Genomic DNA, 27,969 nt, shown 5'->3' on the forward strand with positions numbered 1-27,969 from the left:
CGAAAACCCCACAACCTGAAGAGGATCCATGACTGAGCACCGGAAATCGATGCACAGCCTTCCCTGCATAAAAACTAAATGACGCTTCACTGCGTTCATCCCGAAAAATCAACACACACCTCCTTGTTTTCCAAGCATCTCCTCCTCTGAGGTTCTTTGTGGAGATTTTGAATGCGAACGAGGTACTTTGTGCTTGAAAGAGACTTTTATTGCTTTTAAAAGACTAAAGGCACTTTATATCACTTTTACAGTGATATCTCAACATATAATTATTGCATTTTAATTGTTTTGACCTGCATCTTTTCAGATAAATATTATATATTTTTCTAAAAACTGTGCGGTGTATTTTTGTGGTGCTATACTGTTTTATTGTATGATTTATTGCAAAATACTTTACATATTGCCTTCTAGGTTAAGCCTGACTGCTCAGTGCCAAGCTACCAGAGGGTGGGCACAGGATAATTTGGATTGTGTGTGAGTTACCCTGACTAGAGTGAGGGTCCTTGCTTGAACAAGGGGTAACCTGACTGCAACCAAAGATCACATTTCTAACAATATATACATATATGTATATATATATATATATATTTTTTATTTTTTTGTTTTTTGTTGGGGTGCCCTGCAGCCAACCCCAAGTTGCACACATCTGAAGGACATATGCAGCAGGTGCGATCACCCATGGGGTGAAGGCGCAGGGACAGACCCTGTGGTTACCCCCACACTGTATACAGCCACAGATCGTGCATGTCGGAGGGATGGGTGTCTGTACAGGATTTGCGTGCAGGACCTAGCTCCAGGCCTGCCCTGCCGACAAGCCCACACTGAGCATGGTCGAAGGGGTTTGCATAGTTACCTATGATAATGAAATATTATTTCACATTACAAAAAAAACAAGATATTCACTGAAAAAATCCAAAGGAAAATGTGACGTTTTAGTTAGACTTGGCAATAATAAGTTGCTTTGCATTAAAAAGAAAACTTTGGAAAATCACTAAAAAATAAAAAATGGTAATATTAGGGTGAAAATGGCACTTAAATTTAAATTTTAAACAACACTAAAAAAAACACTGACATTCAACAATTGAAGTTACTTGATTGGCTATTACTCATCACCGCCATGTGCTGCTTATGACCTCACCTAGTATATCACTGATGAGATGATCTATGACATCACTGATAACATGATAACATCACTGATGACATCTGGAATGACATCATGATGACAACACTGTGCATAGCAGGACAGATATATATGTGTGTGTGTGTGTGTGCATATGTGTGTGTTTGTTTGTGTGTGTGGGTGTGGGTGTGCATATATATGTATGTGTGTACATGTATATATATATATATATATATATATATATATATATATATATATATATATATTCACTTAAAGGTTACAGGGATGTCATACGTAGGTCCTGAATTTACTTATACGAAACCATAGAAATTCAGCAATTATAATTAGAGTCCTTTCAAGTAATTATAACTCGCCCGCTAAGGTAACAATAACTCGCGCCCTTGCCATGCACAGTTTTCTTATGAATAATTTTATTGCAAATTTTGCAGTGATAATAGCAAAGATGCCAAACAAGATCTCATCAATGATGGAATATATGGAGTATTTAACCTCCCTGTAATCTTTGTTTTTTTTCAGTGAATTTCTGTGTTTCTTTAACGTAAAGTAATTTGAATTATTATACATTATTCCAACACCCACCATGCACAGCCTTTGGCCATTGATGGCAGGAGTTGGTCACAAGTCCTGGCCTACAGGCAGGCCTTGCAGCTAAGCCTGTAAAACCACCCAACCCTGTGCAATGGGCAGGTTAACCACGGGGCCTGTCTCTGTCAGGGGATCTGTGAGTGGGTGCTTGAGTGTCTGAGTGGGTCTGAAAGTGGGTGTGGGAGTCTATGAGTATGTCTGAGTAGGTGCATGAGTGTCTGAGTAGATGTGTGAGTAGGCGCCTGAGTCTCTGAGTGCATGCATGATTGAATGAATTATGTTATGAATAAGTCTGTGGTTTTCCTTTCTTTTTCTTTCATATTCCCCAATATTTCATCAAATTTGTGAAATTTCACGAATTTTCATGCATATCATGTGTGGCCTTGAAAAATTATTTCAAATACATAATTTGCCGCTAAAACACACCCATATCACTCCACTGGGGTCATGGTACCTTCACCCTGACCCCTTATGCTACTTTTAATTTGGAATGTAATCCCCGGGGACCGTGTCCCTAGCCATGTTGTGATCAGCCAATTACAGTGCTTCTTTTCACACATGTATTCGCAAAAATTTGTGAATTTTTTCAAATTATTAGTAAAAGAAATTGCAAAGCTGCCTCATCCAGAGATATACACATTTGGATTTCCCTAAATTTCGAAAAAAATACTGACAGATTTACACCAAAAAAGAGAAGGATTAATCTGTGTACCGAAAGCTAGCTTTCTAACAAATTTGGTGTGAATTTGTCAAGTGGTTCAGACTGTAGATGTGCCTGAAGGTCCTATGGGAATTAACATGTGAAAATCAACTTTTTTGACTGCTCCCTTTTTCTCTGCCCCTGCTTTACAGATCACCCCAAAACTTTCCAAGTGTAACAAGAATCACTGCAACATTTCTTTTATAAAATGTTGTGAAGATTCGTCAAATGGTGCCAAAGATATAGGCAAGTCAAAAAACACTCTAACTATAACTACCTAGTGGCGACATACACATATATATATGTGTGTGTGTGTGGGTGTGTATGTATTTTTTTCACTTAAAAAAGTACAGTTATCTCAAGTAACTATAACTTATGCCTTAAGGTAACTATAACTCATACCCCCGCCATGCACAGTTTTTTCATCAAAAAGTTTACTGCAAATGTTACATTGATAATATCAATGTTGTGATCAAATGCGTCATGAGTGATGTAATTTGTGGGGTAATTAGCAGTGCATTGTGAAGGCATGAGTTATAGTTACTTGAGATAGCTCTAAATATAAAAGGCACATTTTTATGGTTTTGTCTTTTTTTAAATGTGAGCCTAACTACAATGTTTCTGTAACCTTTGGGTATTTTGAATGCATTTCATTGTTTTTTTAAATTCTATTTCCTAACTATGACGTCCCTGTAACTTTTGTTGTTTTCCAGTGAATTTCGATGTTTTTTTTAATTGTAAAGTGATTTTTCATTACTATACGTTAATCCAACCACTGTTGCACAGACTTTGGCTGTGCTTGGCGGTGTTTGGCTGCAGGGCCTGGCATATATCAACCCAACCCTGCACTGCACATGGCTTTCTGCCATGTCCAGCAGGAGTTAGGTGCAGGACATGCGGCCAACCCTTACAACCACCCAAACCTGTGCTATGCATGGCCTTTGGTTGTGCGCAGTAGGGGATAGCCGCAGGCCTGGCCTGTAGCCAGATAATGCGGCCAACTTCCTAACCACCCAACCTCACACCTTTGGCCATGCACAGTGGGAGTTGGCTGTGGCCTGTCTCTTGGTTTCAGTGGATGTGTGAGAGTTTGAGTGGGTGAGTGAGTGGGTGCGTGAATATCTGAGTAGGTCTGTGAATAGGTGCATGAGGGTCTGAGTGGGGCTGCAAGTGAGTGCATGAGGTTCTGAGTGGTTATGTGAATGGGTGCATGAGTGTCTGAGTGAACCTGTGACTTGGTGTATAAGGATCTGAGTGGGTGTGTAAGTGAGAGAAAGAGATTATAAAAGAAATAGAGAGAAAGAGAGCTAGAAGGAGACAAATAGAAAGCTTTTTAAACTTTGATGAATGATATTTCAAAACACTAGTAAATAAGCAGACACAGTGTCAAGCAATACTAGGATTTTTTATTTGAACATTCAGCCTACTGAGTGACAGCACAAAACCTTGACCATTACCCCAGAAGTGACTCTGTTCTGCTCTGCATCCAACTGTAACTATAACATTCGTACCAAACATCTTGCTAGTCTTACTCTTTGATGTAATTGCATGGAGAGACCATTGCAATGACAATCTTCCCCTCCCTTTTCCATCCCATTATCAGATGGAAGAGAGAGAGAGATAGAGAGAGAGTGTTAGGACTGCAGGGGAGCCTCAAGGCTTTAAATAGCAGCTCATGCTAGTATGAGCAATGTTTTAATCTATTTCTCTGCATGCATATTTGCATGTAGGGAAACAGATTAAAACTCTGCTTTCTGCCTCTGGGACCAGTTTGACAGCTCCCTCTGTTGGAGAGCAGACTTTGTTTGCTTGGTGAAAGCAAAAGCAAACAGCTATTTCCAGTGGGTGGGCACCGCTGGACATAGCAGGAGACGGCCCTGGAGGGTGGAAGTCCCCAGGGAAATTATTGGCTCCAGGAGGGGGACCCTCCAACATTAGCTAACCCCGGGGAGGTGGTTATCCCTGAGGCTCGGGATATGAAACAGACCCCTTCACTGTTTTATAATAGCCCCAAAGAGGTGGCAGTCCCAGGGGCTGCACTGGGCTGTGTGGCCCCCCTGCATTGTAGTTCCTAAAATACCCAGGGAAGTGACAGTCCCCAGGGTTGTTGGAGAGGGGGGCAGGCAGCCTCTGCACTGTATTTCTTGAAAGAGTCCAATGAGGTAGTGGTCCCCGAACAGCCGGGGGGCCTGGCGCCCCCCCACATCATATTTGTTTAAAGCCCCAGGCAGGTGGCATTCCACAGGGCTGAAGGGAGACTCTCGTCCTCCCGCATCATATTTGCTTAAAGCCCTGGGAGGTGTTGTTCCCCTCACTTTCAATTTCATTAATGCCCCAGGGATTTGGCAATTCCTAGGGCAGTGGGATGGGGTGCCTACATTAAAAATTGCCAATGCCCCTGGGACCTGGCACATCTCGGATATTATTAAAAAGAAGTGCGGCAGCCCACTCTTGGTTTTTTTATTATTATTTTACCACAAATTTGCAATGTCGGCACAAAATCGCAGCAAAAAGTTTTTTTTTAAAGTGTTTTTTAGCCCTGGGGTAGGTCCCTCTAGGACCCCAGCACCAAAGCTAATGGGCTAATCAGAGCTCTGCATTTCCCTGCATAAGCTTGTCATTATGTGCGAAGTCGTCATGGCCGGAGATATACATATTTGGATTTATTTTAATAAATCCAAAACTACGGAATGGATTTGCAACGAATAAACGAAAGTGTAATCTGCATACCGAAAGTTAGATATCTGCCAAATTTGGTGTAATACCATCCAGTGATTCGGGCGGAAATCATGTTTAAACCTCCTATGGGAATTAACATGTGAAAATCAACTTTTTTGACTGCTCCCTTTTTCTCTGCCCCTGCTTTACAGATCACCCCAAAACTTTCCAAGTGTAACAAGAATCACTGCAACATTTCTTTTATAAAATGTTGTGAAGATTCGTCAAATGGTGCCAAAGATATAGGCAAGTCAAAAAACACTCTAACTATAACTACCTAGTGGCGACATACACATATATATATGTGTGTGTGTGTGGGTGTGTATGTATTTTTTTCACTTAAAAAAGTACAGTTATCTCAAGTAACTATAACTTATGCCTTAAGGTAACTATAACTCATACCCCCGCCATGCACAGTTTTTTCATCAAAAAGTTTACTGCAAATGTTACATTGATAATATCAATGTTGTGATCAAATGCGTCATGAGTGATGTAATTTGTGGGGTAATTAGCAGTGCATTGTGAAGGCATGAGTTATAGTTACTTGAGATAGCTCTAAATATAAAAGGCACATTTTTATGGTTTTGTCTTTTTTTAAATGTGAGCCTAACTACAATGTTTCTGTAACCTTTGGGTATTTTGAATGCATTTCATTGTTTTTTTAAATTCTATTTCCTAACTATGACGTCCCTGTAACTTTTGTTGTTTTCCAGTGAATTTCGATGTTTTTTTTAATTGTAAAGTGATTTTTCATTACTATACGTTAATCCAACCACTGTTGCACAGACTTTGGCTGTGCTTGGCGGTGTTTGGCTGCAGGGCCTGGCATATATCAACCCAACCCTGCACTGCACATGGCTTTCTGCCATGTCCAGCAGGAGTTAGGTGCAGGACATGCGGCCAACCCTTACAACCACCCAAACCTGTGCTATGCATGGCCTTTGGTTGTGCGCAGTAGGGGATAGCCGCAGGCCTGGCCTGTAGCCAGATAATGCGGCCAACTTCCTAACCACCCAACCTCACACCTTTGGCCATGCACAGTGGGAGTTGGCTGTGGCCTGTCTCTTGGTTTCAGTGGATGTGTGAGAGTTTGAGTGGGTGAGTGAGTGGGTGCGTGAATATCTGAGTAGGTCTGTGAATAGGTGCATGAGGGTCTGAGTGGGGCTGCAAGTGAGTGCATGAGGTTCTGAGTGGTTATGTGAATGGGTGCATGAGTGTCTGAGTGAACCTGTGACTTGGTGTATAAGGATCTGAGTGGGTGTGTAAGTGAGAGAAAGAGATTATAAAAGAAATAGAGAGAAAGAGAGCTAGAAGGAGACAAATAGAAAGCTTTTTAAACTTTGATGAATGATATTTCAAAACACTAGTAAATAAGCAGACACAGTGTCAAGCAATACTAGGATTTTTTATTTGAACATTCAGCCTACTGAGTGACAGCACAAAACCTTGACCATTACCCCAGAAGTGACTCTGTTCTGCTCTGCATCCAACTGTAACTATAACATTCGTACCAAACATCTTGCTAGTCTTACTCTTTGATGTAATTGCATGGAGAGACCATTGCAATGACAATCTTCCCCTCCCTTTTCCATCCCATTATCAGATGGAAGAGAGAGAGAGATAGAGAGAGAGTGTTAGGACTGCAGGGGAGCCTCAAGGCTTTAAATAGCAGCTCATGCTAGTATGAGCAATGTTTTAATCTATTTCTCTGCATGCATATTTGCATGTAGGGAAACAGATTAAAACTCTGCTTTCTGCCTCTGGGACCAGTTTGACAGCTCCCTCTGTTGGAGAGCAGACTTTGTTTGCTTGGTGAAAGCAAAAGCAAACAGCTATTTCCAGTGGGTGGGCACCGCTGGACATAGCAGGAGACGGCCCTGGAGGGTGGAAGTCCCCAGGGAAATTATTGGCTCCAGGAGGGGGACCCTCCAACATTAGCTAACCTCGGGGAGGTGGTTATCCCTGAGGCTCGGGATATGAAACAGACCCCTTCACTGTTTTATAATAGCCCCAAAGAGGTGGCAGTCCCAGGGGCTGCACTGGGCTGTGTGGCCCCCCTGCATTGTAGTTCCTAAAATACCCAGGGAAGTGACAGTCCCCAGGGTTGTTGGAGAGGGGGGCAGGCAGCCTCTGCACTGTATTTCTTGAAAGAGTCCAATGAGGTAGTGGTCCCCGAACAGCCGGGGGGCCTGGCGCCCCCCCACATCATATTTGTTTAAAGCCCCAGGCAGGTGGCATTCCACAGGGCTGAAGGGAGACTCTCGTCCTCCCGCATCATATTTGCTTAAAGCCCTGGGAGGTGTTGTTCCCCTCACTTTCAATTTCATTAATGCCCCAGGGATTTGGCAATTCCTAGGGCAGTGGGATGGGGTGCCTACATTAAAAATTGCCAATGCCCCTGGGACCTGGCACATCTCGGATATTATTAAAAAGAAGTGCGGCAGCCCACTCTTGGTTTTTTTATTATTATTTTACCACAAATTTGCAATGTCGGCACAAAATCGCAGCAAAAAGTTTTTTTTTAAAGTGTTTTTTAGCCCTGGGGTAGGTCCCTCTAGGACCCCAGCACCAAAGCTAATGGGCTAATCAGAGCTCTGCATTTCCCTGCATAAGCTTGTCATTATGTGCGAAGTCGTCATGGCCGGAGATATACATATTTGGATTTATTTTAATAAATCCAAAACTACGGAATGGATTTGCAACGAATAAACGAAAGTGTAATCTGCATACCGAAAGTTAGATATCTGCCAAATTTGGTGTAATACCATCCAGTGATTCGGGCGGAAATCATGTTTAAACCTCCTATGGGAATTAACATGGGAAATGTATCTTATGTAACCCCCCTCGTTTTTCTCAGCCCGCTTGACAGATCACCCTGAAACTTTATGTTTGCAACAAGAATCACTGGGGCACTTTTTTCAGAAAGTTTTGGGAAGATTCAAGTGATGCCACAGATATAGACAAGTCAAGAAACTATTTTTCTATGGACACATGGTCCTAACTATAACTACCTACTGGCGACGGCTTGACAAATACCGCTTGAAATATTTTCACAAACTTTTCCCAAAAAAAGTATAAAAAAAACCAAACCATCTTGCTGGGCATGGAAAGTTCAGAAAAGTGCATTGCCCATGTTACTTTCAGAGAAATTTGAAACAGCCCAAACCATTGGATGGAATTTCACCAAATTTGGCAGAAAGGTAGCCTTTGGTCCATAAAGAAGCCTTTTTATTATTTGGTGAAAATCCGTTCAGTAGTTTTTGAAATATTAAAAGAAAACCAAATTTGTATATCTAGGGGCGTAAAGGCTTCACAAATCCTCCCAATCTCATGCAGAGGTCTCAGCGGCTTCCCACACTTCAACCGGGAAGTATTGGCAGCCACTTTGACACTTGGCTTCAGCTGAGTCTCAAAAACAAATGTTACAAAAATGAAAGGGCTGGGTACATTTACCCTAACCTCTTAGCTAGGCCTGGGTGGAGTTCGCAGAGTCCCGCTACGCGGAACTATGTTGTGCTATGAGGAGTTCTGATAGTAGGTGGAGTTTCTTGCCGTGTCTGTTCATGTGACGTTTAACGTCATTGACAATGCAAAGTACGTCCTTGTGTTAAAATTCTCACGCAAACAGGACTATGCAGTTTACATGGGCAAGGACATCTTGTTTTTTGCTTTGTTATTATGCTGGGACCTAGTTTTATTCCTCTTAAATTTTCCCCTATTTTCTTTTATTATAGTACCTTTTCTCTTTGTGTTTTTATATTTTAACTTTTTTCCCAATTTTTGTGTGTTTTTTGCGACCTTTTTTACTTTCAAGTTTTTTGTTAATTTTTTTCCTTTCTTCCTTTTTTCCTTTCTTATCTCTTCCTTCAAGTCCCCAGTGCCATGTCAGAGCAGAGGAGGTGCAGCGTCAGGCCATTGCCATCACCCATAGCTGCCTTCCTTGTGGTCAGCACACCTGCAAAGGGGTGCAGCCCTGTGCCATTTTTCCAGACATGGAAGTGGCTGCATTGATCTTTTACATTTAGCGCCACCTCTCCTCCACCTTGGCTGCAAGTGGATTTGGCCTCCGGGCTGTGCGCCACAGCTCTGGGGTGTGGAACACCCAGCAACAGCTAACGCACTGGTGGGCCGATACCCTCGACCATGAAACGGACTGGCTGGACCTGCTAGGCATAGAGGTTGCAGGGCTCAGTGAGTAAAAATTAATTATTAGTTGTGTTCTATGACAATAGTTTCTTCCCAAATAGCAAGCATGCTGCTCACATGCAGGTCAGTTAACTTTATGTTACAAATATCATATTATATGATTGTTTCATCATCTAGATAGGTGTTTGGCGCTACCTAATTGTACTTGTTAATGGTGCTTGCTTGGGCTAATTAACAAGTAATGCAGAGATTCCTCCTGTGCCGTGTCCTTTCTAAGATAGTCATAGTGTTAGTGAATTAGCACCTTCTCTCACTTCTCTGTGCCTTTATTTTTTGTAGTTCATACAGTGCCAACTGCCAATCAGTTTCCCAGTGATGTGTAGTTGTGCATGCATGCATCCATCTATGCATTGAGAGTTTGAGAATTAGATGAGAACTATAGATATCATTAATTGAAATGTATTAGTAATTGCAAAATGTGTTTTAGGATATCTGGAAAAGGGTTAGGAAATCTGGAATAGGATGGTTCACAATACTTGTATTATTATACAGATGCTCTGATTTAGAAAAGTTCAATGTTACTGTGTTTGCCTTTTCCTTTCAAAGATTTATATTCTTGGAGAGAATATTTATTAAATGTACCACTAATGTTTTCTATTTTTTTCTTACGTCATCTGGCATCCAGGGGCAAGAAAAAGGCTGGTCAGTGGGGTGTGGGAGCTGAAGGTGCCCCCTCCACAAGTACTGGGGCAGATGGCTCTGTTGGCCTCAGTAAGTCTTCCTGTTGTCCTGTTGTTAATATTTATAATTATTTCCCTAGTTAGAATTATTTTTTAGCTTTTTACTGTGCCTGTCTCCTATTTTTTTTCCAACTCCTCTTTGATTGATCTGTTTCGTAAATTCTTCTTATCCCTGCATTATCCTCTTTACTTATTTTCTCAATTTAAAGTTTATTTACTTTGAACTGTCTGGCTGTAGTAGTCTGTCTGTAGCTTCCTTTCTTCTGCTTTGTCAGTGAGTTTTCCCTCTCCCCTTATATATCTTGTGGATTGGTGGTACGGCTCAGAGAACCTATATACTGAAGATTGCATGCCCATGTAAGGTATTCTACGCATGTTTCTTGAGAAGGCATTCTTTTTCTTGTTCCAGCTCAATGAGTAAAAGAGAAAAAAAGTGTTTTTGAACATGGTCATGTAATTGTTTAGACCCTCTAATGTTGTCTATGTATTATTATAGTATACCTGCTGTTGATGACAGTGTACCATGGTTAGACATATGAGGAGGATGGCCCCATTACATTAGGCAACCAAGACCATATGTCCTTCATTCAGCAACTTTTGTTCCATTTTATTTATCTTGAAAAACTCAAATTCATCAATAGCTAGCTCTGCTGCTCCATTACAAAACGTTTTTGGCTGGCTTGACTACCTGACTTTTAAAAAATGCCAACCAGCAAAATGTCCACCTGATATTCTGACAGAAGATAAGTCTGTAACCGAAATATAGTGATGTACTGCAGTAGTATTTTACTATAAAAAAAACAATAGAGGTAAGTGTATCTGGTGTCTAAAATGTGTAATTTATTTTTCTAGCTGCACTGACCACCAGTACAGAGGCCAGTAGCAACAGCACCAGCACAGACACTGCAACAGCAGCGGATGAAGGGGAAGTCTAGGCTGCAGCAGAGGAGAGCGCTGGTAAGTCATATTGCTTGCTTATTGACAATTAGTAATATACTCACTGCAAGGGTGTACTAATGTTAGTGACTCACTCGTAAACACCCTGCTTTAGCAGGTACAGCTGGAGTTAAGTATTAATGGTCTCTTCTATCTGTAACTCAACAGACTAAGGTTCATAGATGGAACTTTAGGGATGATGTGTTTTGGAAAATTGAAAGAAGGATGGAAGGAGAAAGGATGGGTGAAATATAATATGAGTGAAAGGATGTGTGGGTGAAAGGGTGCATAGTAATTATATAGGTGGGGATGATGATAGGATGCATGGGTGGGTGAAGGATGGATGAAAGGGCATAGGGGTAAAAGGATGCTTTCCCACATGGGTGAATAGGTATAGGTAAAAGGATGCCTGTCTGGATGGGCAAAAGGAATCCTCTGTTGGGTTGGATCTCTTGAATGTATGAATGGGTGAAAGACTGCATGGGTGGATATTGGGTAAATGGATTTTGGTGAAAAGAGCCATGTTTGGAATTTGGATTCTTTTAAATGGCAAACAACTGGATAAGAGAATGTAAAGCTTAAATGGAGTGTATCAAAGCCAGGGATGAATAATAAGACTACTAGAAGAACACATTTGCAATGATGAATAGATAAATGCTTGCAATGAAGAATCAAGGAAGCTCTTCTGGATAGAGGTATTTTTCTTACTTACTTTACATGTGTGAAATGGTTTTTATCAAAGGTTTGATTCAAAGGGTTGGGTGGTATTTCTGACTATTTCCTTGCCTTACAGTATTTTTAAAATGAGGCAGATCATATGTATCCCAGCCTCGAGTAACCATCAACTCACAAGTGCCACCCATGATGATCTTTCAGCAGCATGGTTTAATTAAGCAGAACCGGCACTGCAATGTTGGCTGTGAAATGTGCGTCTGGTTAAGCTAATTTAATTTGTCAAACAGTTTCAATACATGGCAATGCAAAACCAAGGTGTGTTCCCTTCTCTCCCAGTGCCCACTCACTTAGTCACTTTCTAGTACTTCACTTCTTTAATCTTTCTTAAGTTCTGGCCCAGCCCTCCGAATGATTTGAAAAATCCATTCTTTGCTTGAACTACATTTTTCTAGCTAAGTCATATAAAAATATAAATGATGTCTTCCATAATTGATTTACTTCTGTTCAAATGTTTCCCTTTCAACGTTTGCCAACCACAGTGACTCACACTACTAGCCAGCCCTTAGGACTTCTGTCCCCTGGGCATGGTCATTGGGCATAGTGGCATGTAGGGGGGCACAAATCAGGCCCCCCTATGCCACAAAATATTATTAAAAAAAAAAAAAAAAATACTTACCTGAACTTACCTGAATGTCCCTGGGGTGGGTCCCTCCAGCCTTGGGTGTCCTCCTGGGGTGGGCAAGGGTGGCAGGGGGGGTCCCTGGGGGCAGGGGAGGGCACTCTGGGCTCATTTTGAGCCCACTTGTCCCTTAACGCCATGCCTGACCCAGGCGTTAAAAAGCGGCGCAAATGCGCCGTTTTTAGCCACGCCAACTCCCGGGCGTCTCTTTTGCCCGGGAGTATAAATACCACGTAAAGGCCTGGGAGTCATTTTTTAGACGGGAACGCCTCCCTTGCATATCATTAACGCAAGGAAGGGGTTCACGCTAAAAAATGACGCACATTCCGGGAACTTTGGCGCTATTCGCCTCTAACGCCATAGTATAAATATGGCGTTAGTTGGCGTTAGTTTTGCGTCGAAATTGCGTCAAAAAAAACGACGCAATTTCGGCGCAAACGGAGTATAAATATGGCCCACAGTTTTTTGGGACATTGGTTGGAGAAAGGGAGATTTGTTTGGGGATAGGTTGGGACAGTTGTGGATGAAAGGGGTGGGTTTCTATTCTTGTTTTTATGAAGGGGAGGTCAACAAATATTTATTCATTGTTATGTATGCCTAAAATCTTTTTGGGGGTGTTTTACTTCACAGTGCTGCCTCTTAGCACCGCATGTTTTTAAAATATGCTGATAGTATATAACAATTAATTATGCAGGTGTGTACCCTTGTCCTACTACTCTCCTAGTCTCTGTACTACATTTTGTAACTATATTTGACACGTAAGGAGTAGGGGGAGAGATTTGTCATTGCCTATTATATTGCCTAAACGATGCCCTGTAGTGCTCTTACCTGAATAGATCAAACAAGGGCTGCATGGTTTCCCAAGGTGCCATGATGGTGTAGTAGTAGTATGCTTACACATTAACAGTGAAGGCATTAGAAGTGAGGTCCTACTCCACCTAGGTGAACTCAAATGAAGATCCTGCACACTGAGTTGGTGTTGCTTGGATCACATCCGTCCCACCAAGTGTGTGATTATTAATTGGTGTAAATTATTAAGTAACACCTCAATAAATCACACAGCCTGGTGGGAGAAGTTTGGGGATTTGATAAATGGATGGCAGAGGGATTTAGGGAATGATGTGACAAAAAGACAAACACTATACAAACCCAATATTCATAATGAGCAGCAGTCTGTTGTAGGATGAATAGAAAAAATAAATGAGTGTGTATGACACAGTTGACTTTACATTCTGTCAGCCCCAGAGAGACACAAGTTATTATATATCTAAAAATGTTCTGTCACCTACCTTTGCAAAATAGTAAATGTAATTAATGCTGGAGTGAAGCTAACACACGCAGTTCTAAAGATGATTATCAAAAGAAAAATGATACTAGTCTGTATTGCCAAGCTGTATGCTGATGCATCTGCATTGTTCTTGGATTGCCCTGTCAATCTTATTAAGTGCCTGCCTGAAGCAGTCTGATAAGGTAAGCATGAGAGCTATGGTGCAGGAGAAGAGAAGGCCTGTGGATTGTAAAATAGAAATCATTACCATGATATTGTAGAATCAAGAAGGATAGAATGGAAGTTAAGCTTCATGAGGAGTACTGCACTAAGAATACTCAGAGGTGGCAGAGCAAGAGCAAAGTCCTTTGTGATCATTCATTTCATGACTAATGTGTGATCAATAAAGTGAGAGCAATTACAACAACCAACAATCACAGACAGGTGGCTGCATGCATCAGGATGATCAAACTTGCAACTGTCATAATCATAAAAACATTTATCCTAGAGCACCTTCATAATGTGACATCATCCATCACATGTCTGTCTCTTCAAGTTACCTACAATAACAGGTCCCCACATTTCCCAAATCAAGCAATCAATGCGCCTCTCACCACCAGTCCACAGATTGGAGTAGGCCTCTTTGACTCATCATCATGAATGTTGATTTCCATGAAGTTGATAACTTCCTTCTTCTGGCATTTGTTTAAGTTGTTAATTCACACTCTAAGTCATTCCATCCTCCAGACTCCGAATAAAGATTATGTCCAACTCCATACCAACTGCTCCTAAGAATCACAGTCTCGCAGCCCAATTGAGATAGAGCGACCTGTAACGCATCGCAGTGCTTAGCAACAAGAGAAACATTGAGTAGTTCTTTTGTGTAGACTCGATTTGTGTTTGTTAGCTAAATGGACTGGTTAGGTCTTTGACGAATGTGAAACAGAAAACAAAGAACCAGAAAACAAAGCATTGTGAAACCGCCGATAAACAAATCTCACTAAATGTCAAAGGTGAAGGAAAAAAATAACCTTTAGGAAAAATAGGATCACCCATTATTAGGCCACCAACATTGTAAATCAATCACGACACAAACACAATCAAGCATAATAATGATAGTTAAATAATAACACCCACTTCCACTAGACATGAGTCACATGAACCATCTCAACATTGAAACAAGAATACCTCATATCACTCTTTGGGACATGTAGCACTACTTACCTGTTTCTAACAAGCATGGTGGTACATTACTGATCCTCTTTGATTCAGGAAACGAAACACACATTAGACAGTAAGTTGTAAATCAAATATCTGGGGCAGTCTTCCTGTGGGATAAAAGGAAGCATAGGCACAGGATGGAGACAGACATGGTCTCTCAAATCTCCTTGAAGTGATTTTGGGGGTTAGGGGGCTTCTTCACTGCACACTGGTCAACTCCAATCCGGCCATACATTTGCCTAAAATGGTTGCAGTTCGTCATTGAGACAGAAACAAGCCATACAAAATAATAATGTTCCCCCAGCTAGCTATATCCTTTTGTTTCAAAGCAGTTTGTCATTAGAAGAAAGAAGAAATTCTATGGTAGCCCAGGTCTACTCAATAGTCGGGGAAGTAGAGTTTGTCCTCAAACTCAGGTGATTCACCCAGAAGTTAGCACACTATCATGACCTGAGTCTGACCAATCACCCTCATCTACCTCCTGTTGTACTTCATTTATGCTGTAATTCAGGGATGTAAAATGCTGATTCATTTTGATCATGGTCAAAAACGTTTTGGGGCTAGAGACTGGGCCTTCTCACTGTGACAACCACACCAGCTGCACTGAACACGGGCTCAGCAGACACACTGTCTACAGGGCAAGCCAAATACTTTATTGCCAGGCTGCTGAGCACTTGCCATTGGCTCCTCTTCCCATACCAATGCTTCAATGGGTTTTGGTCCAGATAGACCTCTGTTGGGTCATCCACATAGGCATGGACCATCCTCTCAATAGTCATTGGTGCTCCTCTACAGTAGTTTAAAGCCCTGCCTTTAGAAACCAATCAATTTCAGATTTTGGGCAGATGCTCCTGCTGTTGTTGCTGGTGATGGTTTTGGCTGCTGTGAGCCCACAGCACTGTCCGCAGGCTCTACATAACTTGTATGCTGCACCCCAGAACTTCTGCCCGGTGAGTGGGCCTCTAAATCACTGCTGTACTTTTTCTAGGTCACTGGCTTGCTCACCAATCCACGTCTTATAGGTTGAAACATCCCCTTCTGCAAAAGGAATCAAAGTGGCCAGTAATTGTTTGTACCCATGGGTAAAGAATTGTGGCAAAGATGTAATGTTTGGATGACACAATGTTTTTTTTTGCAGCCTTGGATTAATAGATAAGAGAAGGATTAAGCTCTTCACCAACTCCTGCACATCTGTTTTTTTTTATCCACAGCTGCGGACGATTCAGACACCTACTTTAGCTGCTCTGCAGAATATGCACCAATGGGATAGCTTGGTCCATGGTACAGTCCTGCTTGCTGACTTCCTGTTTGATAATTTCAAAAGGAAGCAGCATTTCTGTCAGACATTTCATAAGGCTCCATTGGTCCATCTCAATGATCATGCCTTTCACAATCACATCCCCTATTTGCATGACATGTTCATTGATCTGTCTGTACTGCTCAAACAGATGTTGCAACATGAAATAAGTTGAATTTTAACATGTTGGCACCTCCTGTATGAGTGGTTTAAGTGGCATTCTATTAGAATGTTGGATCATCCTCAATACCTTGTGGGCTTTAAAAGAATGGCTAAAATGAGTGCAGATTCTTCTGCATGTGGACAGTAAGTTGCTGACTTGGGGTTCTTTTTTGAGAAATCCATCTACAATTATGTCTATGCAGTGCTTCAAAAACAGGACCCCGAAATAGTCACCATCTGACATGGCTTTGACTACATTACTGCCATTGTCCATAGCAACAAATCCAATTTTAACCCCTCGGGGCGCAGCTATTAAAAAACTTGTTGTTTAAGTCATCAAAGATGTTTGCAGCTTTATGGGATTTTCCATGGTGAACATAGCTACTGTTGCATGCTTTTGAGTACCAGTAAAAATGTCAGTAGTGTAAACACCAGCAGATATCATTTCTCTAACCCCCACAAAAGAGATCCAATGTGTAGTGATGCATATGTAATCAGTGGCTTGGCAACTGGTCCATATGTCTGTCGTCAGGTGGATCATGTGGACAACACTCTGCTGCAAAGCTTGTCCAACCAATTCCAGCACATCATGATGCAGTACTGGAACATCAACTCTGACAAAATAGGTCCTGCCCGGAACCTTCCATTTCACGCAGATGGCTGCCACAAATTCTACAGAACCCACTCCTTCCACAAAAGAATAAAGGGAGAAGGTCCAAACCGAACATTTTAGCTAGCTTCCCCTTGGACAAATTGGTCATTGGGTGGTTGCGTTCGTATTGCCCCTCCTGCCTAAACATACAAGTAATAGTAGGCTGGATTTTTTTCTTTACTGGTGCCACTGATGTAGGTGACTTCAAAGCAGAAGGTGGTGGTAGGCTCAATGTGCGTCTCAGCGGGGCAGCCACTGTATGTTCTTGCCTTGGTGTTTCAACCTGACTCTGAGTCTCCTTGTGCCATTGCAATGTTGCTGATGTGGGTGACAATACTATTGCACTGCTAGGGCCAGGGCTGATTTGTGTGACGAAAATGTCATCCTTTCCTTCACCTTCACCTTCCACCTTGATTGGATCAGATTCCCTGCTTTTACCACCTTCATCAACACCACTTGCAGGTTTTTTTGGCTGCTAAAATCCAGCAGATTATGCATTGTTTTATTCAAATGGGTTGTTTGGCTTTGGGTACCATAGTTTGTACCAAGCGTATCCTGAATAACACCCGCTTAGCATGTGGAGCATATGGAAATGCTCAGCTCCTTTTCACTAACTGTAAAAAAAAGTCCCTTACTGGGGAGGTCTACTTTCTAACACTGGTGCCACTGCCAATGTTGGAAGAAGTGACAGTAGGTGGGTGTTGTTTTGATGACATTTTCCTCTCTGCAGTGCCTACGTCTACTGAGGTGGCTGTGGATGTAGGTTACAGACGGGGCCTTGTAAATATGGAAGCTGGTGGAGGTGGTTTTGGTGCTATCTGTGCCAGATCCCCCAGAGCAGGTTAATCCATGATGACTGACATATCGTCAGTCTCGTCATCCTCTTCTTCTTCATCCATAACTCAGGAACCTTGCTTTTCACTCCTTGCCTCTCCTGGAGTGTTGCAGACTGAGGTGGCATCAAAGTAGAGTCTTGATCATCAGAAGGGGAGCTTGAGGAAGAAGATAGTAGAGATCTGGAAGACAGTGAATCTTGTGAAAGAGGGCCTTCTTTAACTCCCTCAACATGAAGCTCAATATCCAGATGTGGCCCTACTTTGGGTGGAACTGCTCTTGCTGGCTGAGGCTGCTATTGTCCACTGAGCTAAGTTGTCTGGCAATAATTGCGTATTACTTTGAGAAAGAGATAAGTCCAATTCAACGTCACTGCTGATCAGCGTTGTCATGATTAGAGAGGCTGCCTCTGTGCCAGACATGGGCTTGGGATTAGTTTGGAGTGGGGCCGCTGATGTGGGAGTGCTGTTCCCAGCTTGCTCCCCAGAGGCCTGTGCGGCAGGCACACATTTGTGCCCAAAAAAGGTCTGGGATGGCATACCAGTGGTGGGAAGCTCCTTCTTATCACTGGCCGCGTTCTTGGTAGCACATTTCTTTGAGGCCATCTTGAAGCTGTCAGTTGGCAGTAGCACTTAACTTCACAAGCTGAAAAGAAGTCTGTGTGATCGAGAGTGTGGTCACACGTGAAGTCGTGCACAAGCCTTCTGTCTGGCAGTACTGTGGATGACGCCTCTTCCTTTTCATGTACCTAAAAGCAAACATGCATGACGAATATCAGTAAAAATATGGCATTGTTCAGTTGCATTATTAGAAAGAATATAATTTAGTAGTTACTTAAAATATAAATAATTATTAAATAATACAGTGTATCCAGTCGTAAACCCACATCATTATTAACTTTCATCATCATGTATACTCAGGAAGTATAAGGAAGAGCAACAGCTACAACATACAGAATTTAACTGTTAGCTTTATGTGCGTTAAGTTGGCATATGGCACTAAGGGAGGTGCTGGTGACAAAGTAATCCTTGAATAATGTAATGTTGTGCAGCTGAACACCTATGGCAGACATGGGGCTAGTGGGGAAAATGAGAAAAAATACAAAAATACAAAAGAAAATATTTACAAATGGACATAATTGAAATGTTTTTTTTTTTTTTAAATTCGAAAAATAAAGAAGAACAAAATTAAAAACATGATTATTAGTTATTATTATTATTACATTAAATAAAATAAAGTTTGTGAAGCAAATTATCAAAAAAGAAGAATACAAATTGAAAAAATCAATTAGCCTATGTACAAGGCAAAGGAGATCACCATGAAAAACCACAGGGATTTGAGAGGCAAGGAGTGGTGCAGGTGAAAAATTAGGCCTGAAGCATAACACACAAAATAACCCCCAGCCACATGGTCAAACAACAACCAGCAAGGAGGTATGGTCACCACAACAAAGAAGAACACATGCAGGACTAAAAGCACACTGGCTACCTAAACAAAATGGCCACCAGCAACATAGTGAAACAACAACTAGCAAGAAGGCATGGCCACCACAACTAAGAAGAATAGATTCACGTCTAAATGCACACTGGTTGCCTACACAAAATGGCCACAGCCACATGGTCAAATGGCAACAATCTGCATGGACACATGGCCACCACAACAAAGAAGAACACTTGCAGGCTTACTGGCTGCCTACATAAAATGACCACCAGCCACATGGTCAAACAACAAGCAGGATGAACAGAAAACAAAAACACGTATAGGTATAGGACTATAATTGAATATACAAAAAGGGCCCCTGGCCATATGGCATGGGGAACTAAGACAAAATATGACCTATTGCAAACACTTGCATTCATTGGCCAGACAAAGAAGGCATTGGTACAGGAGAAAAAAAACAGCATTAAGTCAGTAATTCCAAACACAAAAATTAAAGGAGCTAAAAACAACAAGACACATCATAAAATGGATCAAATATACAATATCACCCCACCATACACTGTTTGCAGAAAACAACATGAAATACCACCAAGCAACTTTTTGTTATATTTAATCAAATGCCATCCAACAGTAGTTTCATCATACACTCATGACTAATACTGGGCCTACAGCTGGAAGGCCTATTCCATTAACAGACTAGGCCACTTAACATTAACATAGTGTATTAAATGAATATTGCAAATTTAAAAAACAAAACATGAAGAAAATGTAGTGAACTGTAAAACATGTTTCCTGTATAAAAGAAAAATTACAAGTAAAAGTATAACTAGGCCCCAAATTCCAACCACCCACCACAATAAATTTAAAAAGTCAAATAAAAGTACAGATAAATCATCGTGCATGCCCTCTATCAAACAAACAAGTTGTACAACACCCTCATACTTGCGTTTTTTAACTTACTTGTGAAATCTCAATTACAACAAAGTCCTTAAAACCAATGATATATCCAGGAGACAAAAAAGAGTGATCCTTCCAGCTCAAAATCCAAGTGAAAAGTGACCAAGAGATGGACAAAGCACTGGGAGAAGCCTGCTGGACAGGAAGAGGAAGTTGGATTCTCTGGGACTCTTACTCTTGTTGGAAAAAAAAAGTAAATTAAAAAAGTACCCTTCGCACACAAAAAACACAAATGGTCCATTAGAGAAGATTTTTAACTCAAAGTTGTCTTTTTGAGGAGATCTAGCTCTTTGAGCTTTGCCAGTTTGCAGCCAACATTGATCGTACTCCCTCACTCTAACCTGTGGCACAAAATGAAGCACCGGAAGTTGCTGGTGTGGCCCAAAATCTCACAGTAACTCAAGGGAGGTAGAAAATCTTTTTTGCTCTTGCGGCCCATCTTTTGCAGTGTTGCCCGTGCATGTGAATTACATCTAGCGAGCAGCAATGGGGGAAAAAACTCTGCTCCACTGCAAAGTGCGGAGTCCATTGGTAACGCTGGGTTTTGCTGCAGAGTTGCTGAATTCAGCAAACTCTGAGAGCAGGGAGGAGTTTTTCACCAAGGACCCAGGGACCCTGCCAGGGCATAAAAAGCATTTTTTATTTTAATTTCATGGTGAAGTTTGCAAATATTTGCAAATTTTTCTGTGAATTTAAAAAATGTACCCCCTGGTAGGCCAGGTACCAGGGCATTCAGATTGTATAGAGGAGGGGGATGATTGGGGCCCCCCTCCTCTGACTTATTAAAGTCCTGAGGACCATCACCTCCCTTAAAAAAATGTATGTGGGGGCTGCACGAACCCCACTGGCCGCCTGAACCATGACCTCATTAGGGCTAGAAAATACAAAGAATGGGGGGCCCTGTGGACCACTCTAGCCCCAGGGACCACCCCCTTCCTGGGGCTATATATGAATAAAAAATGGGGGGCTGTCCATACCTCCCCAGCCCCAGGGAACACCACCTCCACAGGGCTAGATGTAGTAAATAAAATAGCGGGGACCTGCAGACCCCACTGGGCCCTGGGGACCACGCCCTCCTCTAGGCAAGAAAATACAAAGAATAGAGGTGGCCCTGTGGAACCCTTGGGCTATGGGGACCACCACCTCCCTGGGGCTGTATATGAATAAAAAGCAGGGAGCTCTGTGAACTCCCCAAGCACCTCCCCCGGGCTAGAAGTACTAAATAAAATAGTGGGGTCCCTGCAGACCTCACTGGGCCCTGGGGACCACATCCTCCCTGGGGCAAAAAATACAAAGAATAGAGGTGGCCCTGTGGATCCCTTTGAGCCACAGGGACCACAAACACCCTGAGGCTAAAATATGCAAAGAATAAGGGGGCCTGTGGAACTCCCAGACCCCCAGGACCACCACTTCCTCTATATAAATAAAAAATGCAGAGGTCACACAGACCACCCAGGCCCTGGGGACCACTACCTCCCCGGGACTAGATGTACTAAATAAAATAGGGAGGTCTGCGTATCCTCCCAGGCCCCAGGGACAATCACTTTCCCAGGGCCATTAACTTTTTTAAAAAATATAGGAGGAGGGCCATGCAGCCCCTTCTGGGCCTTATATGGCTCCAGGGAGCACCACCTCCCAACGAATCAAAGGAGGGGGGCCACATGGATCCCCTCCTGGAGCCAAAGATGGCACTGGGACTGCCACCCCCCAGGGCCGGCTCCTGTTACCTTCTGAGATGCCCACCCTCAGTAGGTAGTTGTTTGCTTTTGCTTGGCGAGAGATGCGAGTTCCCACCAAGCAAAAGCATATATAACTATTCTCCCAGCAAGCTGGAACATTTAAACAGTTCCTGCTTGCTGGGAGCAGTTTTCATCTCTTTCCCTGCCCACTGCCATCCAGGCATGGAGGGAGATAAATCTACTGCTCCTGCCTGCAGGGAGCTGCAATTAGAGCAGCTCCCTGAATGTAGGAGCAATGCCAGATACCGTAGGAGGTGGGAAGCCAGATGGGACCGAGGAGGCCTCGAGGCTCCCCCGCAATCTCTTAACAAAGAAGAACCAACTCTTGTAAAGTGCAAGTCATCCAAATGGGTTTTAGCCGCAGTTCCACCTTGTAAAGTTATCTAATGGAGATGCTTGATGAACTAAAACATTCATAAAGCTACCGGCACACAAGGTCACTGGAGACATTTAGGGGGTCATTTCAACCTCAGCGGTCTTTTCACAAGACTGCCTAGGGACCGCCTGTAGGAGGCTGGACTGGCTTGTAGTGAGTACCAAGGAGTACTTACACCTTGCACCAGGCCCAGTTATCACTTATTAGTGTATAGGGTGTCTAGCAGCATAGGCTGATAGATAATGGTAGCTTAGCAGAGCAGCTTAGGCTGAACTAGGAGACGAGTGAAGCTCCTACAGTACCACAAGTGTCATATGCACAATATCATAAGAAAACACAATACACAGATATACTAAAAATAAAGGTACTTTATTTTTATGACAATATGCCAAAAGTATCTCAGTGAGTACCCTCAGTATGAGGATAGCAAATATACACAAGATATATGTACACAATACCAAATTATGCAGTAATAGTATTAGAAAACAGTGCAAACAATGTATAGTTACAATAGGATGCAACGGGGACAAATAGGGATAGGGGCAACACAAACCATATACTCCAAAAGTGGAATGCGAACCACGAATGGACCCCAAACCTATGTGACCTTGTAGAGGGTCGCTGGGACTATTAGAAAATAGTAAGGGTTAGAAAAATAGCCCACCCCAAGACCCTGAAAAGTGAGTGCAAAGTGCACTAAAGTTCCCCAAAGGACATAGAAGTCGTGATAGGGGAATTCTGCAGGAAAGACACAAACCAGCAATGCAACAACGATGGATTTCCAGTCGAGGGTACCTGTGGAACAAGGGGACCAAGTCCAAAAGTCACAAGCAAGTCGGAGATGGGCAGATGCCCAGGAAATGCCAGCTGTGGGTGCAAAGATGCTGCTACTGGACAGTAGAAGCGTAGGTGTCTGCAAGAACGGCAAGGGCTAGAGACTTCCCCTTTGGAGGACGGATCCCCCACACCGTGGAGAGTCGTGCAGAAGTGTTTTCCCACCGAAAGACCACCAACAAGCCTTGTTAGCTGCAAATCATGCGGTTAGTGTTTTTGGATGCTTCTGTGGCCCAGGAGGGACCAGGATGTCGCCAATTGCGTCTGGGGACAGAGGGGGCGTCGAGCAAGACAAGGAGCCCTCTCAGCAGCAGGCAGCACCCACAGAAGTGCCAGAAACAGGCACTACAAGGATGCAGGAAACAGTGCTCACCCGAAGTTGCACAAAGAAGTCCCACGTCGCCGGAGAACAACTTAGGAGGTCGTGCAATGCAGGTTAGAGTGCCGTGGACCCAGGCTGGATTGTACACATAGGATTTCCGCCGGAAGTGCACGGAGGCCAGAGTAGCTGCAAAAGTCACGGTTCCCAGCAATGCAGTCTGGCGTGGGGAGGCAAGGACTTACCTCCACCAAACTTGGACTGAAGAGTCACTGGACTGTAGAAGTCACTTGGACAGAGTTGCTGGATTCAAGGGACCTCGCTCGTCGTGCTGAGAGGAGACCCAAGGTACCAGTGCTGCAGTTCTTTGGTGCCTGCGGTTGCAGGGGGACGATTCCGTCGACCCACGGGAGATTTCTTCGGAGCTTCTAGTGCAGAGAGGAGGCAGACTACCCCCACAGCATGCACCACCAGGAAAGCAGTCGAGAAGGCGGCTGGATCAGCGTTACAGATTTGTAGTAGTCATCTTTGCTACTATGTTGCAGTTTTGCAGGCTTCCAGCGCGGTCAGCAGTCGATTCCTTGGCAGAAGGTGAAGAGAGAGATGCAGAGGAACTCGGATGAGCTCTTGCATTCGTTATCTAAGGAATCCCAGGAGACAGAGACCCTAAATAGCCAGAAAAGAGGGTTTGGCTACCTAGGAGTGAGGATAGGCTAGCAACACCTGAAGGAGCCTATCAGAAGGAGTCTCTGACGTCACCTGGTGGCACTGGCCACTCAGAGCAGTCCAATGTGCCAGCAGCACCTCTGTTTCCAAGATGGCAGAGGTCTGGAGCACACTGGAGGAGCTCTGGGCACCTCCCAGGGGAGGTACAGGTCAGGGGAGTGGTCACTCCCCTTTCCTTTGTCCAGTTTCGCGCCAGAGCAGGGCTAAGGGGTCCCTGAACTGGTGTAGACTGGCTTATGCAGAAATGGGCACCAAATGTGCCCATGAAAGCATTTCCAGAGGCTGGGGGAGGCAACTCCTCCCCTGCCTTCACACCATTTTCCAAAGGGAGAGGGTGTAACACCCTCTCTCAGAGGAAGTCCTTTGTTCTGCCATCCTGGGCCAGGCCTGGCTGGCCCCAGGAGGGCAGAAGCCTGTCTGAGGGGTTGGCAGCAGCTACAGTGAAACCCCGGGAAAGGCAGTTTGGCAGTACCAGGGTCTGTGCTACAGACCACTGGGATCATGGGATTCTGCCAACTATGCCAGGATGGTATAGAGGGGGCAATTCCATGATCATAGACATATTACATGGCCATATTCGGAGTTACCATTGTGAAGCTACATATAGGTAGTGACCTATATGTAGTGCACGCGTGTAATGGTGTCCCCGCACTCACAAAGTCCGGGGAATAGGCCCTGAACAATGTGGGGGCACCTTGGCTAGTGCCAGGGTGCCCTCACACTAAGTAACTTAGCACCCAACCTTTACCAGGTAAAGGTTAGACATATAGGTGACTTATAAGTTACTTAAGTGCAATGTAAAATGGCTGTGAAATAACGTGGACGTTATTTCACTCAGGCTGCAGTGGCAGGCCTGTGTAAGAATTGTCATAGCTCCCTATGGGTGGCAAAAGAAATGCTGCAGCCCATAGGGATCTCCTGGAACCCCAATACCCTGGGTACCTTAGTACCATATACTAGGGAATTATAAGGGTGTTCCAGTAAGCCAATATAAATTGGTAAGATTGGTCACTAGCCTGTTAGTGACAATTTGAAAGAAATGAGAGAGCATAACCACTGAGGTTCTGATTAGCAGAGCCTCAGTGAGACAGTTAGTCATAACACAGGTAACACATTCAGGCACACTTATGAGCACTGGGGCCCTGGCTGGCAGGGTCCCAGTGACACATAAAACTAAAACAACATATATACAGTGAAAAATGGGGGTAACATGCCAGGCAAGATGGTACTTTCCTACACCGCCGTGCTGAAGACCGCCAGTGGTGCCGGTTTTCCACCCAGCGAAATATGACTGCTGGCAGTCCTCCGTCTTTTTCCGGATGGAGAGCCGCCAGCAGCCATACTGGCGGCTGGCGGAGAAGTGGAGGTTGCTCCACCTCCACCGCCCGCCAACAGAACACCGCCCACTGAATCATGCTAGCAGCCCCAATGGATCCCGCCTCTCCCGGAGGATCAACGGACCAGGTAAGTTGATCGTCCGTTAGGGGAGGGGGTGGGGCGGTGTTGTGTGCATGCATGGGGGTGTGCGTGTGAGTATGAAGAGGGGTGTGTGAGTGCGTATATGCATGTGGGGGTGTAATGTGTTTGGAAATGTGTGTGTGTCTGCCTGTATGTATGTCTGTATGGATGTGTGCATGTATGTCTGAATGTGGGTGTGCGTGTATGACTGTGTGTGTGTCTGTTGGCATGTTTGTTTGTGTGTGTGCGGGTATGTGTGTTGGTGGTGTCTGCATGCATGTCTGGTGTGTGTCTGTGTAGTGATGTCGGGGGTAGGGGTGGGGAGGGAGGTTCTGATACCTTTGTGGGGTGGCAGGGGGATGGGGGGTGTTGGAAGGGACTCATTGAGACCCCTATCAGTGCCAGGAAATGGATGGATTTCATGGCGGTGCCCAAACCCCATGAAATCCATGGCGGTCAGCCGGGTCATGATACCGCCGGCGGTCTTGTGACGGCCGCCGGGCTGGAGACCCAAGTCTCCAGCCCAGCGGTTGTCTCCGCCCTGGCGGTCGGTTCAGAGAAGTGGCGGATGAACATGGCGGTAACCGCCATGGTCATGATTCAAATTTTTTTACCGCCAGCCTGTTGGCGGTAAGACTGCCACTTCTCCACCAACCGCCAGGGTCGTAATGAGGGCCTTAGTCAGCTGCAGTGTTGCAGATGCACTATACATTTATACAACAAGGTAGCATTTAATGAATAACCAGTAGAAAGTACTCCAGTTGGGTAGGTAGTCTGCATAAAATGCTGGCCTCTTCTTATAAAAAATATATAGGGCAGGTTTCATTCTAGCGGAATGCTCATTTCACCTCAATTCAACCTCAGGAAGCATTTACAGATGTAAACAAATCAGGTGCCCAAGTTGAAGCTCCAGTTCCAAAAATTACTAATCATCCAAATTTCTTGTGCATGCTGAAGGCAATGCAAGTGTTTTCTGCATTTTTCTGCATTTTCACCATGAAAAGTTAAGTGTAAATCTTGATGGAAGAGTTGAGTAGTTATGGGGATGGCCAAGCCTAGACACACAGCTGAAAGTGTTGCATGGCTCGGGTCAAATGGTTATAGGGGGTTAGCAGCAGAGGCCAGGTCCAGCAGCCAACCCTCTCCATGCACGGCTGAAGGCTGTGCCTGGCGAGAGATTGCATGAACATATAGGGTATCATTATGAACACAGCGGGATTCCCCGCTGTGTTCATGATGGTGGTCTAAACACAGACCGCCAGATCCTAGAAGACCCCGCTGGCCCTATAATGTACATTCCACTGGGCCAGAGGGCAGAAACAGTGTTCCCACCAGCGGGCCCAGCGGAATGCTGGGCCAGGACATTGCCGACGGCTCCACATAGAACCGTCGTCAATGCCGCAGTGCAGCGGGTGCAGCAGCACCTGTCGCGCATATCACTGCCCTTAAATTGGGCAGTGACCTGCGAAACAGGGCTGTGCACGGGGGCCCCTGCACTGCCCATGCCAAGTGCATAGGCAGTGCAGGGGCCCCCAGGGGAGCCCCGGAGCACCCCTTCCACCAGCCTTTCCCTGGCAGGGGAAACCGCCAGCGAAAGGCTGGAGGAACAAGGGTTCTTTATCAGTGCTGCCCTGATGGATAAAGAAATCCACCATCGTCGTCAGGCTGCCTGTCGGCTGTAGCCTGGCAGTGGCGGAGGGCCGTCTGTGGCGGTCTTCCTTTGTCTATTATATGGCAGTCCAGACCGTCATGCCGGTGGCGGTGATTTCCGCCACCGCCGGCATGGCAGTCTGGACCATCATGTTCATAATGAGCCACATAGTAATTAAAATTACTTAACAGTAAAAAGAAAACGTAGAAATTCACTCAAAGAACCAAAGGCTACAGGGCCGTTATAGTTAGGAAATATAATTGAAAAACATAGAAATGTACTTAAAGAAATCAGAGGTTACAGGTATGTTATAGTTAGGCCCACTTTTTAAAAGTAAAAAAACATTGAAATTCCCCTATTATAGATAGTTATTTCAAGTCACTATAATTCATACCCTAAAGTAACTATAACTTGCACCTTCTCCATGCACTGCTAATAACTTCACATATTATAGCATTCATGACATCTTAGATTGCATCATTGCTGATGTCAATGTAATATTTGCATTAAGGCTTTTGAGCAAAAACTGCATGGCGGGTGCACAAATTATACTTACCTTAGGGCGCGAGTACTATGACGAAAGTAAATTTATATTGCTTAAAAAAAACTACAATCTCGCAGGAATCTCATGGTATCATTAAAAGTTAAAAGGAGTAGCTGCATTGTCAATACACTTTACTAGGAGAAATGCATATTGTGCTCCTTGCTATCAAGAG

Source organism: Pleurodeles waltl, chromosome 5 (assembly GCF_031143425.1).
Source record: "Pleurodeles waltl isolate 20211129_DDA chromosome 5, aPleWal1.hap1.20221129, whole genome shotgun sequence".
NCBI classification, from domain to species: Eukaryota; Metazoa; Chordata; class Amphibia; order Caudata; family Salamandridae; genus Pleurodeles; species Pleurodeles waltl.